This window comes from Phragmites australis, chromosome 4 (assembly GCF_958298935.1).
Source record: "Phragmites australis chromosome 4, lpPhrAust1.1, whole genome shotgun sequence".
Lineage (NCBI taxonomy): Eukaryota > Viridiplantae > Streptophyta > Magnoliopsida > Poales > Poaceae > Phragmites > Phragmites australis.
Genome location: NC_084924.1, coordinates 44,165,606 through 44,170,342, shown reverse-complemented (window position 1 = coordinate 44,170,342; position 4,737 = coordinate 44,165,606).

The window sequence follows — 4,737 nt, the reverse complement described above, 5'->3', positions numbered from 1 at the left end:
GTTATACTACTATTCAATTACTTCTACATGTAATTTTTTTTAACCCGTTCATTTATTCTCTCATACTTGTAAGACCAAAGAAATCCAGCTTCTCCTTCTGAAAACTCCAATCGTCGGCCAAAAAATCATCAAGATCTCATTTTTTTTCAAATTAACATTTCTATTAATTATTATTGTGCTACAAGTTTCCTACAATATAATAATTTTAGACAAGAAACTTATATATTATACTGTTATTTAATTACCTCTCTCTATATATAATTTTTTTTCTTACAACTCTATTTGCATTGTAATATGACCTGACGAAACGTAGCAAACCAATCTACCTAGTGTGCTGGTATAGTACTGGCCATTGTGCATGCATGCATGGACCACTCGTCCACTCCTACCTGATCACCGACTGTCTGACCATGCCATGGCGAATTGAAGTACTAGTACCTGGGACCAGCTAGCAGCTAGCGAGGCGCATGCGAATGATGTTTTGCTTTGCTACGTCTCTGATCTATTTTGTGTCGCATCACTGTGCGAGTTGACACCGCATCTGCTGAACCCATCTGCCCTGATAATTCCACTCGCTGTCCATTTAGTCATCTCACCGCCGACGCGGGATAAAATGCACGCACGAGCAGTGCGTAGTAACCCGGTGATCGAGCTAACGAGCGGGACGTGCGGAGCCGCACTGCCGACCCCAAGAGCGGGGCCGTCGCGGTCCAGCAAATAATTGCCGGCGCCGGCGCGGCGCCCACCCGAAAACAGAACCCACTAGAACATCGCGCCCATGGCGCACGCACATCGTCCACGGCCATGGGGCCCCACCCGTGGCGTCTGGCCGTGCGGCCGGTCGCTGTCGGGGACGGCGACGAGGGAGGGTCCGGTCTGCCCCGCAGGCCAGTGTTGCTTTCAGTTCGATCGCCACCGTCGCAGTCCTTCTCAGGCGCGTCCACGTCGGAATGTACAAGACGCAAGGCCGCTTGCTTGTTTCTCCGGCTGTTAGGGCAGAGCATAAATTCGCTGGTGGATGTGTATATACGGAGTCTTTAAAAAAAATCTATACGGGGTACTGGAACTCTCTGAGATTGATTGATTGTTTGCATGGGTGATTCTGGTCTGATGGATAGGATGATCATAGAAGGAATCGTGTTTGTTGTATGTATCTACTGTTTTAATTTGATCTGATGATACAAATGTATGTAATCAACTTGATCTGGTTGAGCTTTCCTCTATAGTCTGTTCTGATGGATACAACCTTCTGTATCCACTCACGTAGAAGAGATTACTTGCTAATATCATAAAATCACTTTCATACGAGTAACCAATCTCAATGTTAAATCTTGTATCTGCTCATACACCCTCAAATTCGATCAATCAAACAGAAACTTAGATCAAACTATTCAGACAAATACAATCAATAAAATATTTTTCTTTTTAACAAATATGATTCCACTCAATCTATTTTTTTCTTAACATGTGTGTGTGTATATATATATATATATGATACACACAGATAAGACTTTATACTTACAACCAATCAGTGTTCTCCCTTATTCTTCCCGTCCTTTTCGCTGTTCTTGATAACCAAACCACGTGCCTGTGCTAGCTAGGTTCACCGATCCGAAGAGGCGAAGAGTGCCATAATCCATGTGTATATAGGTCCCTGCGATGTGCCTGCAAGCATCGGAATGCAGGGGCATGCACGAAGCATTAGCAATGAACTTCATCGTAGGCAGAGAAACCTGACTAACAGGCCGATATATACGCACTCCAACCAAACGAGTGTAATACTAAAAGACGAGGCCCAAGCGTCGTGTAGCCGTGCAGGTCAAGATGGCAAAACGCATACGCCCAACAGTTGGGGGCCGCACGGGGCAAAGTGACAAAAGAAAGTGGCAAACAGGTGCGCAGGCAGTGGTGGCCCACCGCGCCGCCCGTGCATCCCCCATACCGCATCAGTTCCTGTCGACTGTTAGTCCGCAAAACAGAAAAGAAAAAGTCCCAGTCGTGTAGCCTAAACTGCGCTAGGCATTTTGCCCACGGGCGGGCACGTCTCGCGTCGCGTTCGCATCCACCGGCCGCCATCTTGCTGCGGTTACGCGGCGCATTACCAGAAACAGCGTCTGCGCCACGGCCGGCGGCGCTGCACCGTGGGCGCCCGCTTCTGTTGTTTCAGCTTTTATACCAGCAATCCAGGATCTCTTCGCTTTCGGCGTGAAACAACCAATAGTTTGATACCTGCTATATTAGCTTGTGCGCAGATTTTGCAGCGTGTGATGCTTGGTTGGTTCAATCGATCACTCAGAAACAAAACTAGTTCTGCCAACGAATGTGAGACTCACGTTGAGGAAAAGACCCACGGCTCAGATCTATCGTAAAAAACAAGCGCGCGGCTCCGGAGTCCACATCACGTGAAAAGATCCCAACAAAGCCTGTACGCGCGTCATTTCAGCCGCAAAATTGAATCCAACCACACAGCTAGACCGCTCCACGCTTCCGCGGACACCGCCAGCCTTTCCACTTGTAAAATGGGCCTTTTTCCGCAGGGGGGCATTATCCGAACCTGGCCTACGCCCACCAACGATTTTTTAGTACAACACGCGCTACAGCTACATAGAGAAAATCCTATGCGCATATGCATCACATAAAATTCGAACACGGACGGGTGGGGCGACACCATAAACACCCCACCAACGAGCTACGCGCTAGTTCGCATACGCCCACCAACGATTGGCGGTAAAAATCGCTTGCTCGGCATGAGAGAATGGCGATCGCGACCGTGCCATATAGGCCTGGTTTTTAATTCTTATTGCTTGGAAGATAAAAACTGAAGTAAATAGATTTATTGTTAGATTTTAAAAAGCTAAAATGCTAGTTTATGGTGAAATGAACTAACATCTGATAAGCTGGTTGAGTGATATTTCTAATTTTTAATAATCTAAACATTTCTCATAAAAATCAACCACCAAAAATTAAAAACCATAAATAAATTTTAACAAAACTCATAAATAAACAGAACATAGTCCCGAACGACCACCCGGCCACTAGAATCCATTCGGAAACGAACCCAGCTGTGCGCGCCCCTGCATCGCCGTCGGTTGAGCGGCGGGCACGTGCATGCGTTGGCCCCATGCGAGCGGGATCAGCCGATGGCCACGTCCCATCGGGTGGGCGAACATGCGTCGTACGCTGCGTAGGAATGCAAGTAGGGTGGGCTTGTAAGTTTTGAGGTCCGTTTAACCATAATTGTAATTATATTTTTATATCCATTTTGTACTAATAGATGAAAAATGATATAGAACGTGGACTCTTATACGGATCGGTGGACTGCTTGCTCCCTAGCGCTGCCGCGGCCGCGAAACGAGACGCGGGCATACGATGGCGACGCGCGCACGGGCGGCACGTCGTTTTCCGCGCGGGGATGCGTATCCCGTGCCGTGCGTTCCTCGGCCCGGCGCGCGGCGACGACCCCCACCACCCCCTGAACTCAATCCAATCCGCTTCGCTGATCTGCTCTGTCGCGCGCGGCTGGCTCCGTGCGGCCAGCGGCCTAGCGCAACCGGCATCAGATTCGACCGCTTCTCCCGGCAGCCGCCACTTGCCTCGCTCGCCGCACATGTCCGCCACTGCAGGAGTAAGCAACAAACAGAAAGTGGGAGGCAGTGGATAGGGATGTCGTGCAAATAATGACGTCGCGACAATCCCGGTCTGTTTCGACCAATGTGGGAACGGAACGGGGCATCTCGTTTTCAATATTGAAGGTGGATTTCTAGTGATCTAGATCCGTCCATTTCCGGACACGAGTGCTTTAGAAGCTTGGAGATAGCGAAGTGGCTGCAGTGACCTTTTGGGTTGCAGGGGGTGAAAACTGTAAAGGTCTCGTTGGACCATCGGAATGTGCGACAGAATTCCTGGATGCTGCAGCTGCTGCTGCTGTACAGAGGAGAAAAAACGGGCCACTAGATAGTGGCTGGTCAAGGGGTCAGGTCAAGCAATCAACCACAGCATTACACTTTCCACAGCAACATATAGTGGCGCATGTTTTTTTGTCCGTCCAAGCATCACACTTTCCGCAGAGAGAGTAAGGGTGTGTTGTGGTCGGCTTTGTACGGTTGCATCATATAATGTAGAATGGAGAAAAGCTACGAGAGGGAGATGAATATAGTCTCATCAAATCAACACGCTGAAACAATAAAATCTAGATAAATAAAATAAAAAAAGTCTCATAAGAAACCATAGCTCTCGTAGATGAATATAAACTCTAGGCTCTATATATATCAATTTCAAGATGTATAACCATAAAAAACTTACAACTTAATTCACTTAGATTAAGAAATAGACACAGAAAAAAGACAGTTACCAAGTTGATGATATAGATATAAGAGATAATTTAAGATCAACTCATAAATTATTCTTATCTCTCTAGCAACAAGAAGAACAACTCTAACACGATGAAAAAATTTAGCTCATCAAAAAAATAAAAATCACAACCGAAAATCGAAAGACTTGCAAACTTGTAAAGGAAGTCAATAGAAGGAAACTAAAAGAAGATGAACACAAGCACAAGAAAAAACATAAACTTCATCTCTTGCAGAGGAACGCCCTATTTTCGCTGCATTATAAAATTTTCTTAAAAAAACTCTCACCTAACATAAAGGCTAAACTATCCTCTTTCTCTACTCTAAAACCCTAGCACACAATCTCAAATAGCTGGCTCAAAGAGCTCAACTAGCCATCTCCTTCTAT